Raw genomic sequence first — 16,518 nt, 5'->3', positions numbered from 1 at the left:
ACAAAAAAGGTGGGTAAGTGGTTATGATAAGCACTATACAACACACAAACCCAAAAATGTTTACTCTGCTCTGTATAGGATAAATTGCTGATTTGCACTCTAGATATAATTTTTATCTCAAGAACAAAATCAAATCATCATGAACCTATGTCCGTAGAGACCATTGTCTTCAATGCTTTTTAATGAGTTCCATGTTGTTGTAATTCGTAGTCTCATATGAAATGGAGAGAGTAAGAAAAATGCCTGCAATGATTTTTATTGTATTCTCTACAGAGGTATTGTTGAGGATATTGTTAACATCATCTAGACTTGGAGTATAAACAAATTATTTTTGGCCTCCTGAGGAATTAGTTAAGCATTAATAGCGTGACCACTTCAAATCTTGTAATAATTTGTTTTCTCTTTCCTTTAGAAACTAAAAACCATCACAATAATACTGAGGATTATCTTATTACATTACTGAGCACACCTTTCTATGTTCTATATTTACCTTTGGTTTTGCTTTAGTTTCATAGCCTTGATACATTTTTCCAATTTTTTTATTCAATTTATGTTACTGCAATGTGTGCATTTTTTACTGTCATACTTCATCTATTTTTAATTACAATTGGATATAAATGACAGTATCAGTTTAATAGAAAAAGACTTGAAAGAAAAGACGCGTGAACCTTTTGCCCTGTCACAGGAATCTATTCCTATGACTGCAATATGCCCTATCCCCAGGGTTCAGTTTAAACATCCAGAAAACAAGAATGAAAGAAAATACTCTGACCCCATAATGACCTGGGGGGAGAGGACTGAAATCTGCTGCTATCTACAGGACTGTATCTTCAGGGGAAAGGGAGCCACATTCCCTTACTTCAGTTGTAACGCCAGTGTGGATGTCCCACCTTGACAGTTTTAAGAACGCACACTGAAATTCAGAACCGAGATATATGCCATAATGCAGCCTGATACGGGAACGCAACCTAAAGTGGAATGGAGAATTATCTCAATATAGAATCATATGGATGCTTCTAGAATACGGTAGGACATGGGCAGATGTTGAGGCTAGTTGTCTTACTCTCAAACAACACAGAAGTGCATGGAAAAGATGTAATCAAATATTTGAAAGGAGTGGCTTTGACACTTACTTAGATGTATGTAAACTGATATTTCTGGGCTTCATATCAGGATCCTAATTATGGGATGCAAATACAATGTTAATTTTTTCATTATCTAACTAGTGAATTTTTCTACAAAATAAATGTCTATCTTAATGAAAATTGAATTTCTTTCCAATTCAGTATTGAATAAAAAAAAAGCAGATTCTTCCTACTCACACCTGGCACCCCCTTTTTAAGTCATGGTGGGAAGGCAAATTTTACACAGGAAAATAGCTTAAATGAAACAAAAAAATGCATGCCTAACCACTGAGAAATAAGCCAAGATTGACGTAGATCTCATATTCTTTTCAAATGCTTTCATAATTATCACAGAAATCTATCTAAATCTCACGTTTTTATCATTCTTTCATAAACAGTACTAAATAAGATAAAATAATACCTTTCCCACTCCCCTTTAGCTTTCTCTTTAAACATGATTATGTAAGTGCTATGATCGGATGCAGCTGTTCTTTAGTAATTAGAACACTATCAGGTTGGCAAGTTACCACATGTTTTGATGGTTAGCAATAGGTGCATCACTATTACTTCCTGGCATACTTGTACTTCACTGAGTTTGGTAAGGGATCATATCCAGGTTTTTACCAGATAATCACACAGACACAAGGTTCTTTCATCAGTGCTTTTGCAAACTAGTTGTTAAGGTCCTGCATATGAAAACTCCCATTTTAGTTGAAACATCATGAATTCAAGTTTTTTTTTTAAATGATAGTTTTATACCACATAAATTATAAAATAAGGTCATATAAATAAACATTACACAAACATCACATGCCCATGGCAGTCCAATGTGATCTCAAGGAAGATTTCTTAGTAATAAAGAGGATACACTGAAAAAAATCAACCATGAATCAGAAGGGACAAGAAGGCTATGAACTGCTTTTACAGCACAGCTGGAGGGTCTTCATGCAAACTGTTAAAAGCATTCCAGATGTAATAACAAGGCTACACAATGTCGTAGATATTTATAACATAATCTCCACGTTTTTACTAACAGTCAAAAGAGTTGGCATCAGTACAGCAAATGAGGTATAACAATTTTCCTAGAAAATTGATATCGGCACAATCAGAATTTTGTTACTGATCTTAAATACTGAAACATGTTCAAAAAATTTTAGGGAAATATATATAACCATCTTTCTAACATAAAGTTGCAATGTAGTTAATTTTTAATTAGTATGTAATACTTATCCATCTTATGGGATACAGTGTAGTATTTCAACACATACATATAGCATTAACCAATCAAATCCATTAGTTAACATTCCATATCCTTTATGGTTAGAACCTACAAGTTCCTGTCTTCACATACTGCATAATTTTTGTGAATCTCATAATTGTGCTGTGAAACACTAGAACTTATTACATCTGTGTTTTGATACTTGTTATCCATTCTCTCTCGCCCTGCACCCCCAATAGTACCTTATTTTTAAAGCATTTTTATTATTTTTTATTTATTTGACAGGTAGAGTTTTAGACAGTGAGAGAGAGAGAGAGAGAAAGGTCTTTCTTCCGTTGGTTCACTCCCCAAATGGCTGCCACAGTCGGCACTGTGCGGATCCAAAGCCAGGAGCCAGGTGCTTCTTCCTGGTCTCCCATGTGGGTGCAGGGGCCCAAGCACTTGGGCCATCCTCCACTGCCCTCCCGGCCACAGCAGAGAGCTGGACTGGAAGAGAAGCAACTGGGACTAGAACTGGGTGCCCATATGGGATGCCAGTACCACAGGTGGAGGATTAACCAAGTGAGCCAGGGTGCCGGCTCCATAAAGCCTTTTTTTTTTTTTTTTCAAGATTTATTTGAAAGTCAGAGAGAGAAGGAGAGACAGGGAGAGGTCTTCCATCCACTGGCTCACTCCCAAATTGGCTGCAATGGCTGGAGCTGCACTGATCAGAAGCCAGGAGCCAGGAGCCAGGAGCCAGGAGCTTCCTCCAGGTCTTCCCATGTGAGTACAGGGGCCAAAGATTTTGGGCCATCTTCTACTGCTTTCCCTGGTCAAAGCAGAGAGATGGATCAGAAGTGGAGCAGCCAGGACTCAACCGGCACCCATATGGGATGCCGGCACTGAAGGTGGAGGCTTTACTGGCTACACCACAGTGCCGCCCCAATACTACACTATTAATTCAAAAAATTTGATAGTAAAAAGTCTGTTTCCAAAAGTATATTCTATGAAGATTTGGGATATTTGAAAGACAGGTAACCCACACAAATACCAACATTATCAAAACCAAGAAGCTTTGGAGCTACATGTTTTAGATATAGATAGATAGATAGATAGATAGATAGATAGATTGATTTGAAACTCAATTACACAGAGAGAGGGAGAGAGCAAGACAAAGAGCAATGTTGCATCCACTCGTTTGCCCCTCAAGCAGCCACAATGGCTAGGGCTAAACCAGGTTGAAGCCAGGAGCTTCACCCTGGTCTCCCAACGTGAGAGCAAGGGTCCAAGCATGGGCTATCTTCTACTGCTGTTCCTAGGCCATTAAAACAGAGCTTGGTCAGAAACGAAGCAGCCAAGACATAAATCAGTGCCCATATGGGATGTTGGCATGCAGGTGGCTGCTTTACCTGATATTCTACAACTTCAGTAGCCAGCTTCAGGAGCTACAGCTTTTAATTATTGTCCAAGGATAACTTGAATCGAATCTATTTTTCATATTTTAATATTTCTGTAATTAGAATGTGTCTTAAAAGTGATGGCATGTCATAGTTTTAACAGTATCTTTCGGGGCTGGTGCTGTGGCTTAGCAGGTAAAGCAGCTGCCCGCAGTGCTGGTATCCCATATGGGTGCTGGTTTGTGTCCCTGCTGTTCCACTTCTGATCCAGCTCTCTGCTATGGCCTGGGAAAGTAGTAGAAGATGACCCAAGTTCTTGGGCCCCTGCAGCAGTGTGGGAGACCCTGAAGAAGTTCCTGGCTCCTGGATTCAGGTTGGTGCAGCTCCTGCTATTGCGGCCAATTGGGAGTGAACCAGTGGATGGAAGACTCTCTCTCTGCCTCTCCTCCTCTCTGCATGTAACTCTGACTTTCAAATAAATAAATAAATCTTAAAAAACACCAATATCTTCCTATATAAAATAAATCGTATGATTCATATAATATGTAAAAACACTTACTGTTCCCAGGAAGGAACATCTCTACATTTTCTTGTCACTCTTGTTCAAGGAGAAATACAAATGCCACTCACTCATTTTTCCTTAATATCTTTCTCTGCCTATATGAACACAACTCTTTGGCAAGAGTATAATCACATGATGTGGTTGGATTTCTCTCACAATGTTTACATCTCTTCCCTTGATGTGCTCTATATAAAATGTGTAGAGGAACACAGTATGTAAGATGTGTCTTTGCTATGCTAGGAAACGAGAAAACTAGGGCAGTCTTCCTGATTTTGGCTGCTATAATCAATTGATGTGGATAAAGCTTTTGTATTTGTAAATCCTGTTGAAAATTTTTTGACAATTTTATTGATTATTTAATTGGAAAATCTTTACTAAGTTTGAAGTCAACTCAATCCAATGAAATATATAATGTCCATTATTTCCCTGGTGCATATGTTAGTTCTCAATTTTGATCGTTTATGAAAATATAAGGGTAGCTTTGATGTTGCCTTCTTACAATAATGAATCCAAGTCTTGATGGGAGAGCTTAAAGAACATCTGTAGTTATTTGGCCTTCTTAATTTCATAGACAGATATATGAACAGTTAATGAAGTAAAGTAAAATAAAATATATTGCCCTGTATATTCATAAGTTTCTCATCCCTAAAATGTATGTATACAATGATTAAGTCAAATCTGCAAATACATATGATCCCTCATGTTAAAATCAATCTTTATGTCTATTAAAAAAGAATGTCTCGAGCAGCTTTATTCATAGTATATATATTAGGCACAGTATATATAAACAACCCAAATGTCCATAGACAGGGGAATGGGTAAAAAAAAAATGGTATATTTATGCAAATGATGCTACTCTAAAATAAAATGAATTTTTGATCCCCAAAATACTTCAAAGGTACCTCAGGAATACATGATGCCTGTCTTGTGCAACAAAATCAATGCAACTAGAAACCATTATACTTACAGAAAAAAGCCAGTCCCCAACAGACAAATGTCGTATGTTTTTGCTGATCTGTGGCAAGTAATAGGATACAAAAAATGTAATGTATAGGAGTGAAATTGACACTTTAAGATTTGATTATTATTTATAGCCCTTGTCTCTACTGTTGAGAAATAGTGTTTTTTCTTCTTACTACTTATTGAATTCTTTACTTACTGGAAGGTTAAGCTTATGATTAGAAAACAATTTGAAGTATGTCATTGTAAAAATAATAAGAATAATAAAGGAAGGTTGAGAGAGGGTAGGAGCATGGACAGTAGGATAGGGTGGGAAATATCACTATGCTCCTAAATTTGTGTATATGCAATACATGAAATTTGTTCAGCTTTTATCACTAAAATTTTTTTTTTCTTTTTCTTTAACTTTTATTTAATGAATATAAATTTCCAAAGTACAGCTTATGGATTACAATGGCTCCCCCCCCCCATAATTTCCCTCCCACCCGCAACCCTCCCCTCTCCTGCTCCCTCTCCCCTTCCATTTGCATCAAGATTCATTTTCAATTCTATTTATATACAGAAGATCAATTTAGTATAAAGATTTCAACAGTTTGCACCCACATAGAAACACAAAGTGAAACATACTGTTTGAGTACTAGTTATAGCATTAAATCACAATGTACAGCACATTAAGGACAGAGATCCCACATGAGGAGCAAGTGCACAGTGGCGCCTGTTGTTGACCCAACAAATTGACACTGTAGTTTATGGCGCCAGTAACTACCCTAGGCTGTCGTCATGAGTTGCCAAGGCTATGGAAGCCTTCCAAGTTTGCCGACTCCGATCATATTTAGACAAGGTCATAAAAGACAGAGTGAGGATAGTAACCAATGATCCTAAGAGTGGCATTGACCAGGTCTGAACAATTATACAGCATTAAGTGGGGAAGAGGACCATCAGTACACACAGGTTGGGAGTAGAGCCATTGGTGGTAGAGTAGAGGTTATGATTACGAAGGAATGAGGCCCAAGTACGCTAGACAGGGTCTAGAACAAAGGACAGAGTCATTATTAGAGGATCTAAGAAAGGTGCTGTCTAAGCTACAATTAAGTTTTCTGATTGAGAGGCAAATAGAACCTGATAGAAGGGGCTTGATAATTATCTGGTGGGCTTTAGGCCTTATAAGTTAAGAGGCCCAGACCTATCTATCTCTTCACATGGGGTATATCCTAAGGGAGGTGTGAACCTCCTAGGGGAAGGCACTCTGTTGACTTTCATTACTTGGCTGGCCTGGGAGGAGAGCTGGCCAGGTAAAGGCAGGTGACATCTCTAACAAGAAATTTACAGTTCTGCCTGCAATGTTGCTGACCCTACTTGACCATACCCTCAGCTGCAGTGGTCACTTTGGAAGTTGGGCTGAGTGAAGGGCTTTTCAGCTTAGAGCCAATAAGATCTGTGGCTCTGACCTGGGCATCCTTCGACTCCAGGGCAGGTCCATTTCCAGTGATCCAACTCTTGGCAGAGCTGCCAGGGCTCTTCACAAGCTGACTTCTGCTGAAGCCCAGGCTTACCACATTGAAAGCCACTGCAGTGGACTGGCCTGTTGGGTCTCCTTGAGGGCAGATCACTGTGCAGATCAGCCATTAATAGGCCTGCCACCCTGCTGGTTAAAGAGCCTGTCTAGTAAACAGGAGACCCTGGGTTCGATCCCAGTGGTGCCTGGGCAATGCAGGGTGGTTTCTTACAAACCAGGAGGAAAAGAAAGCTAGGCATCAGAAGCAATGGGTATCACTAAAAAAATTTTAAAAAAGAATCATGATACTAAGAGATAGGAGCCAGATACAAAAGGCAAATGCAATTATGGTGTCTCTGTCTCTGTCTGTCTGTCTCTCTCTCTCACACACACACACACACGCACACACACACAAGCACACACAAATGAGCAGGCAAAACTAATCTGTGAGGTCAGAAATCATGACAATGGCTGCTAATAGCAGTATACTGGTTGACAGGAAAGAGGGATGGCTGCATTCTGCAGGCACAACGGTGACTGGCAATCGGTGACTCGATTGGACAGTCTTGCATGAGTGTATGTACCTAACACACCCAATCATACAACTAAAATTTGAACATTTCAGGGCCACCATTGTGGCATAGCAGGTTAAGCCTTCACCTGCAATGCCAGCATTCTATATAGGTACCGGTTTGAGTACTGGCCGCTCCACTTCCCATCCTGCTCCCTGGTAATATGCCTGGGAAAGCAGTGGATGATGTCCCAAGTGTGCAGGTCCTAGAACCCATGTGGTAGGCCCAGAAGAAGCTCGGGGCTCCTATTTTCTGCCCAGCCCAACCACAGACATTGGGGCCATTTGGGGAGTGAACCAACAGATGGAAAGCTCTATCTCTCCTTCTCTCTCCGTAATGCTGCCTTTCAAATAAGTACAAAATAAAACTAGTGCCTGCTAATACTAATTGATAAAATCAAAAAGGGAGAGAACGATCCAATATGGGAAGCGGGATACACAGCAGAACCACAGAATAGCAGATGTCCTAAATAGCACTCTGGCCTCAGAATCAGCCCTTAAGGCATTTGGATCTGGCTCAAGAGCCCATGAGAGTATTTTAGGCATGGAAATCCAAGATACTCTGGAAAAAAGAAGAAGAAGAAGAAGACCTAAATGAAAGATCTCTGCGAGTAAGATCCCAGTGGAAAGAACGGGGCCATCAAAGAAGGAGGTACCTTTCTATGAAGGGAGGAGAGAACTTCCACTTTGACTATGACCCTGTCGGAAGAAGATCGAAGTCAGCAAACCCTAAAGGCTTCCATAGCCTTGGCAAGTCATGACTAGAGCCTAGGGAGATTACTGATGCCATAAACAAGAGTGTCAAATTGTTAAATCAACAACAGGAGTCACTGTGTACTTACATCTCATGTGGGATCTGTCCTTAATGTGTTGTCCAATGTGAAGTAATGCTATAACTAGTACTGAAACAGTATTTTTACACTTTGTGTTTCTGTGTGGATGCAAACTGATGAAATCCTTACTTAGTATATACTGAATCGATCTTCCGCATATAAAGATAATTGAAAATGAAAAAAAAAAAAACTTAGTTTTAAATTGGAAACTGCATAGAAAAGTAATCAATTTTTTAAAAAAAATATCATGTAGGATCTCTGTTCTTAATGTGCTGTACATTGTGATTTAATGCTATAACTAGTACTCAAACAGTATTTTTCAATTTGTGTTACTATGTGGGGGCAAACTGTTGAAATCTTTACTTAATATATACTAAACTGATCTTCTCTATATAAAGAGAATTGAAAATGAATCCTGATGTGAATGGAAGGGGAGAGGGAGTGGGAAAGGGGAGGGTTGCGGGTGGGAGGGAAGTTTGGGGGGGGGGGCGTTGTAATCCATAAGCTATACTTTGGAAATTTATATCCATTAAATAAAAGTTTAAAAAAAAGATTTGAACATTTCACTGTATATTTATTTTACTTCCGCAGTAAAGAAATATCCAGTAACTGAGGATAATTGCTACTACCATCACTGTTTGACTGCTCTATTAGCTCTGTTTCCATAAAATATTTTTCCCACAATGTTTTCTGCCTACCAAATAGAATCCTATCCTGTAAAAACTACAAAATTATGCACTACACCTGACTCTCTCACTCAGAATTAAAGCCAGTATCTTATAATGATTGATAAGATTCTGCAAAATCCAGCTCCACCCTGGACCTCTCTGGTTTCACATCTGTTTCCCCTTTTACTTAGCTCTATCCACTCTTGACATTTCTTGTTTTAGGCCTCTGTACCTGTTCTCTAAGCTTTTCCCTTATATCTGAATGATATCCTTCCTCAACTGTGAAATCTTTGTCAAATGCCAGCTACTCCAGGAAGCATTCTCTGATGGCTATATTTAAAATTATAACCCCTTGGCATTTTTAATTTCATTTCTTTCCTTGCTTTTTTCATAGTATGTATCACCAACATAGTATATAATTTATTTGCATTTTCTGTGAGTGGCTCTATCCCACATTGTAATGTAAAAAAACCCATGTATACAATGAATGTTTTGTGTCTTGTATACTGCTGCATTCCCTAGCCTAAAATAGTGCCTGGCATGCAGGAGGCACTCAGTAAATATGAATTTCTGCATGCATGCATGAATGGATGAAGGGATCTATAAATATGATAACTGTTCCACCAAGGCTCAAAATTATGTTATTAAAATATTCAAATGGACAGAACCAAGGACAGTCATAAAATACCAGATGAATTCCTCCAGTTTTATATAGATGGATTAATCAACCCTTGTTTTCAGATGCATATGCCATACTGAAATCATTCTGTCTTTCCTAGGATAGCAAAATCACTCTACAAGTTTTTAATAGAACTTTCACCTTAGCATAAAGTCAAAGCATTTATCAATTACAGTATTGATGCATTAAGTGAGCTTATTCAAAGATGACACACATACAGATCTGTCTCCTTCAGTCTTTAATTAAATCAGACTGCAATAATAAATACAATGTTTTCCCTAACAACAATGAAAAGTCATAAATTTGCAAAGAACATTTTTCTTAGGGGTTAAAACCCTTCCACTCATTCCAGGTTATTTTGCTATCAGCTGTTAGCTAATATAAGTCACTATTTAATTATTCATGCTAACTAGTATCACTGTAACTCTCCAACACCATTACATAGCAGGAAAATTCATATAGAACTTTGATTTAAGTAAGTCACATGAACACAGTCAAGGAGTATAGTATATAAGGATTCTTACAGTAGTTGACAGAAGTATGTTTTATGAAAAATTATGCATGGATTTCAAATTTCTTTTTGAGCTCAAAATAAACTCATATTTCAACTGTACTTTTCTGAAAGAAGTATCCAGAAGAATATTCCATTTGTAATCATGTAATGTATTCTAGTTGAATATATTTCTCCAAAAAGTAGGTACACTGTGGTGGTGAAGTCCGTGCTACTTGAGTATGAATCCCCTTTTAACCACTTTCTAACTGTGACCTTGAGCAAGTTACTCAGCTTATATCTTTCTTAATTCCCTCATTGGTAAAATACAGATTAAAACAATACCTCCCACTTAAGGTGGCAGAATAGATCAAGCAACATAAGAATTGTAAAGTATATCATCAGTGCTGGCAATTATTATTTATATTCCACTGTTAAGAAAGCATGATTCCATTTTCTGTTCTTATGTATTCTCCCTTCCCATCTGATAACTTGACTTTTAATAAATCCTCAAATAATAAAACAGCAACACTATGTATGTGTAAGAAAAATACCTCTTGATGCGATAGGGTTTTCACTTAAATGTTGACCTGCCATTTACAACACTGGAGAAGCTCAGTTGTTAGCACTCAAAATCTTCCTTTTCATAAAGCTTCAATCTTTGTTGGGAAACAGAAAAGTATACCTCTACAAAGATCAGAGATCCAGGGTTCTTATATGTGTCTCTCTCCACCCTGTTACTATGAGCAAACTGTAATCTTGATTGTACTCTTGTTGTTCATTCTCTACCAATCATAATGCCAGAGAAACACAATTGCACAAGCTCTATTCCCCTCTGGGCTTCCACCAGCATTAATGCAAAAATGCTGGTGCTGCTAAAACTGGGACTCCCCACTGGACCCTAACTTGAGGCCGATAAGCCACGGAAGTAGAGATCAGGCCAACACTGCTACTAATGCACTGTGTGCCAAAAAGTCCTCCCCTGAAAGGTGCTATGGTTAAGCAGGTTTATACCTGGACTCACAATAGCAAGCGTAGAAATGTTTTTCTTATGTAAACATTTGCACCTAAGTCACTGTACCTATTACCATGCACAGCTATGCCATCCAGCAAAGTTAGGCTTCACTGTTTAAGTGGAATTTTTCCCAGTCTATATCCCAGCTTTTTATAGCGTTCCTCACACCCACAATCCATCCAGATATGCTTGCACATATTTAAACCTCACCTGTCAACAGAAGGACCTCCTCCACTGCCACAGATACCTCAGCCTCCAAACTAGAATAGCAAAAGGGTTTTGTTTTTCTTTTCAATTTTTATTTAATAAATATAAATTTCCAAAGTACAACTTTTGAATTTATAGCTGTGTTTCCCCCCATAACCTCCCTCCCCCCACAATCATCCCATCTCCCACTCCCTCTCCCATCCCATTCTTCATTAAGATTCATTTTTAATTATCTAGCAAGAGGGTTTTGAGAAGGACTGCTGCCTGATCCTATACACCAACTTCATGTGGCACAGCTCACAGCTAGTAAACATGCTGTTTACTCAGGGAAAAAAATGCTACTTCTCCTGGCTCTTCAACATCAGTGCTATGCAATAATTACAAACCTCAGAGGTGCAAGAAAGGAACTCATTCAGAACAAAATTAACTTCTTAAGTTGATCATGGGAAATGGGTACCATAAAAAACCTATAAATGGATTTTGATCATTTGTAGCAAAATAAACTTATTTTTAAATTCCACTTTCCTCAGACTTTTTGAAAAATTCATGTTCAATCATGAATCACCAATACATTATCTGCCATTTGTTTTATTGCTTTAAATATTCTAACAGATTTTATTTCTCTTAATATTAATGTAATCTATATCTATAAATAGATACTGAATTTGAGCAATTTAGAGAAAATAAACAAACATAAAAGATGAAAATATAAAACACTCATAATCACCTAATCCAAATAGAATCACTGGGGGAAAAAATCTCATTCTTAAATTGAGATAAAATATGAAATGCATGAAAACATTGCATTCTTAATAAGGAAAAATAAAAATTATAACTTTTTGAGTACCAAAATATCATCATTATCTATAACCTCAGTGAAGCAACAAAATAAATCTTCTCTAAAGACCACAAGCCACAAGAAACACTCATATTGGCGTTCAAATTTAATTAATTTTTTCCCAAAAGACACTGATCTAAAAACATAGGAAAGAGAAAAGAAACACACATAAGGATGAGAAACATCCTTAATACAACTGCTTTATGTTGCTGCAAAGAGGAGATTCAAAGGGTAAACAAGTAAATTAGTTCAGATTTTTAAGAAAACATGACTAAAATGAGAAAATTGGCTTAGGCTACTACTACATTCTTGATTATCATATTATCCATCACTGACCAGGAATGTTTATTCTTATTTTTAAAATGATGAGCAATAAAATAATGTAATAAGTTTTATAATTCTAACATTATGCCACTTATTAACTGGCTTCAAATAAATTTGAAGGCATTGTTCAGAAAATAATTCTATGAATTACAGTGTCAGGCATTCTTTGTATCAGATAGTTCTAATTAGCTTATACCACCATTCATACTGATAATAAAATGCTGTAAGTATTCCATTAATAGATTCTAAAAGAGGTCAATGTAGTTTTTCAAACTTCACAGACTACTACATAATTCACTTTTCATTAGTTCCCTAGAAAAGAATGTGAACATGTATAAACTCTTCAAAATACTATATATATATATATAATATATACTATATATAAAATATATATAGTATTTATTTTGTATGTATATATACATATGTATATATAGTATTTATTTTGTATGTATATATATACATATGTGTATATATATATATTTGAAAATTCTTCCTTTTGGTTCACAATATATTTTTCATGCAATTAAACTGCTGTTTAGATTACATTACTCAAAATGGGACTTGAAGTAAGATCAGATTTCCTTTCATTTCAGTCTATCTAGAAATCTGAAGAAGTTTCCTTCCACATATGAATAAGTTTTACCACAACTATTTGAAATGCTTTTCTTTTTACAGGTAAATAACCTAAAAATCATTTGTTCAAGCCACATAAAATTCCATGCCAAATTATTACTGAACTCTTAGTACATGGATTTCCAATCTACTGTTTTCCAAGTACAATGTCAAACAAATAATAAGTGTCTCTAGGCAAAGACAGAGTTCACACTTGTGCAGATAATTGGTTGATCAGAAAACAAAGATGCCTGATCACATGTCTAGACAAGAACTGTGTTAGATCTCTCATCAGGAAAACAAGTGGAGTGGGATAGCCATCCCTTACTGATATGAAAAAAAAAAAAAAAAAAAAAGAGGTACATATTTGAACCAATTAGAAACTATTAAGCAAGGACTGTTTAAATGCTCAAATACACTTTCCAGCTGCATTACAAGATTTCTTTTCTTAAAGGAAGCAATCGATGTGATGTGGAAGAAATAAAAGGCTTTTTTGAGGAAGCAGATACATTCACAAAAGAGGACATGCTTCAGGGAATTGTCCTGTGCACAGAGCCGCATGTTTTATTTGAGCACCGCTATAGATCAATACAGCTGAATCTACAACAGAAACACAAGCCCACTAACAAACATCAGAAAATTATTTGGGTTGTAATCACAACCTTACCTCTTGAGGAACTGTACCACAACTCACACAGAAAGTCACTGACCTCTATCTTCCTTTAAATCTCAAATTAAACCTCTTTTTATATTAGAACATCCCCAGTTTCCAAAAAAAGCTGGTACCTCCTGAAAGCCTATGACCCAAACGAAGAGGCTGACAACAATGGGACGACATCTGACACCAGGGTTAGGCTCAGGCCTCCTTATAGCCCTTGCACTGTGGACCCCAATCTAATACAACTCAGATGGCCTTGGTCACCAGCATGACAGTACCCCTAACGCCAAGTGTTATTCTTATCTTGTATGTAGGCAGCACATCTTCTCCTCTCCACTTATTACCTTCCCACAGGTGAAAGATTGCCTCAATGTGCCTCTTCCTTGAAGTTGGATCCTTTTCCAAAATTGCCAAGCTGCTTGCTACAAGCCTAGACACATGCTTGGTACCTGAATGTTGAGATATCTTTTGGATATTCTCCCAACTTTCTCCAATATCTTGGTCCTGACAGCTTCTGGAATTACGACTCGGGAATCTTTATCCTATAGATACTGTGCCAAGACTGCCTGGTGGTTATACTCTGGCTCTATGTCCATGCCATCTTCTATCAGTTCTCTTCATGGATTAGTGAACTGGTTTTTGATTTAACTAAGCCAGTCACACACTTTGGGAACATGAACCCATAACTATGTCCCCCAGTAAGTTACTGTTCCCAAAGTCTGAATTACAGCTTACTTTACATCAATTCCCAAGCACTTTCATATTGTGACACTCACGCATTTTAGGTACACCACAACATGCTGAATAGTAGGTCTGGACTGAGTCCTGATGGTACAAAGTAGAAATAACAAAATGGAAGGAAGAAACGGAGAGAGGAAGGAAGAAGCCTGACATTCTGAGTTCAAAAATGACCTAGCTAATTAAATGTCTGTGACTTACTGGATGATATACTCTCCAAGCCCTTATCCCTAAATACTAGGCTTTCCAGACTCATAGAATGGCAAACGCCCAAAACAGCACTCCTGCCTCAGAATCAACCCTTTGGACATTCGGATCTGGCTAAAAGGTCCATGAGAGTCTCACAGGCATGGAAAGCCATGACACGGGGGCAAAAAACAATCTAAATGAAAGATCTTGGTGAACAAGACCTCAGCAGAAGGAACAGGCCATCAAGGAGAGAGGCGCCTTTCTCTGAAGGGAGGAAGGAACCTCCACTGTGACACGGCCTTGACTAAACAAGTTCAGAGTCGGTGAACTCAAGGGGCTTCCGTAGCCTAGACAGCTCATAGCAAGAGTCTCGGGTGACTGCTGACGTCATAAATAAGAGTGCCAATTGTTAAATCAACAACGAGAGTCGCTGGGTACATGCTCCCCACGTAGGATCTCTGTCCTTAATGTGTTTTACTATGAAATGTAAAAACACTACTAGTTGAACAGTACTCTATACCTTGTGCGGTTGTGTGAGTGCAGCCTGTTGAAACCCTTGCTTAGTATATACTAAGTTGATCTTCAGTATATGAAGGTAATTGAAAATGAAACTCGATAAAGGGCGGGATGGGAGAGGGAGAGGGGAGGGCCACGGGAGGGAGGGAGGTTGGGGGAGGAAGCCACAACAATACAAAAGTTGCACTTTGTAAATTCACATTTATGAAATAAAAAAAGAAAATAAAAAAAAATACTAGGCTTTCCTCTAGACAGCTTGCTTCTTTAAAAAAAAAAAAAAAGATTTATTTATTTGACAGGCGGAGGTGGAGGCGGAGAGGGGGAGAGGGGGAGAGGGAGAGAGATCTTCCATCCACTGGTTCATTCCCCAAATATCAGCCCAACCCCTGCCCAAGTACTTGGACCCCTTTCACCTACCTAGGAGGCCGAGATGAAGTTTCAGGCTCTTGGCTTCAGCATGGCCATTTTTCACTGCCTTCTCAAGTGCATTAGCAGGGAGTTGGATTGGAAGAAGAGCAGCCAAGACTCTCTAATGGATGCTGGCATTACACAAGACAGCTCAACCCCTGCACCACAGGATGGCCCCACCAGCTTGCTTAAAATGGGAGGTGACCAATACATCCACTATATCTAAGCCCAGGCTGGACTCCCATGCAATTATCCTCATGTGTTGGGCAGGTCTTCAGAGATCACCAGCCTTTAGGGATAATCACATTTTTATTTCAGACTTCGAGGTAACTGCATGAATACTGTAAACCTTAACACCTCTAGGTGGACATCTAAGGGGACTAAAATGCCTACTTTAAAGTCACTGATATCAGTTCTCTTATACCTCTGTATTATATACTCATTGCTTCTGGAAATAATTATGCACATATGGTCTTACAATGCATTTCTTGGTATTACACAATAACTGTATGGTATTCAGGATAGACCTGTATAAGCATATATAAAAAAAAAAAACTACCAATTCGCATAAAATTTGAGCAAATATATCATCTGTGTCAATTAAACATACAGTAAATATATCACCTGTGGCAAGATAGTTAATTCAGATATAAAATTTTCTTCTTCAGATACTATTTCCCCCACCATAGATTTTAAGAAGACAGCCAGATTTTTGGACTTTTTTGCCTCAGGGAAGGTTTGTGATACTGAGCAGGAAGGAAGAGTTGCAACACACGAGAGAAGTACAATTGTGTGTGTGGTAGTAGAGGGTATAGTGCTGGTAGGGGCAGATAGAGAGAGTACAAGATACAGGGCCTCCAAAATACCAGCAGCCAACCCCTGAATTCAGCCTAAGTTGTCATACTGGAAAATCAATATCCATATAGTGACAAGACACCTTATTTTCATTTTTTAAATAGAGCACATAAAATAAATGTATGACAGAAACCTTTATTTGTACTAACATTGATACAATCACATCTTTTAAAAATTCGTG

At 37.9% G+C, this 16,518-nt stretch overlaps 1 protein-coding gene across 1 annotated transcript in view; it reads right to left on the bottom strand.

Moving 5' to 3' along the window:
* NKAIN2 (sodium/potassium transporting ATPase interacting 2) overlaps positions 1–16,518 on the bottom strand; it is a 1,221,663-nt gene that overhangs the window by 805,904 nt on the left and 399,241 nt on the right. The gene's annotated exons all lie outside the window — the stretch shown is intronic.

Source organism: Lepus europaeus, chromosome 3, assembly GCF_033115175.1.
Source record: "Lepus europaeus isolate LE1 chromosome 3, mLepTim1.pri, whole genome shotgun sequence".
NCBI classification, from domain to species: domain Eukaryota; kingdom Metazoa; phylum Chordata; class Mammalia; order Lagomorpha; family Leporidae; genus Lepus; species Lepus europaeus.
This window is presented reverse-complemented; position numbering and strand designations above follow the sequence as displayed.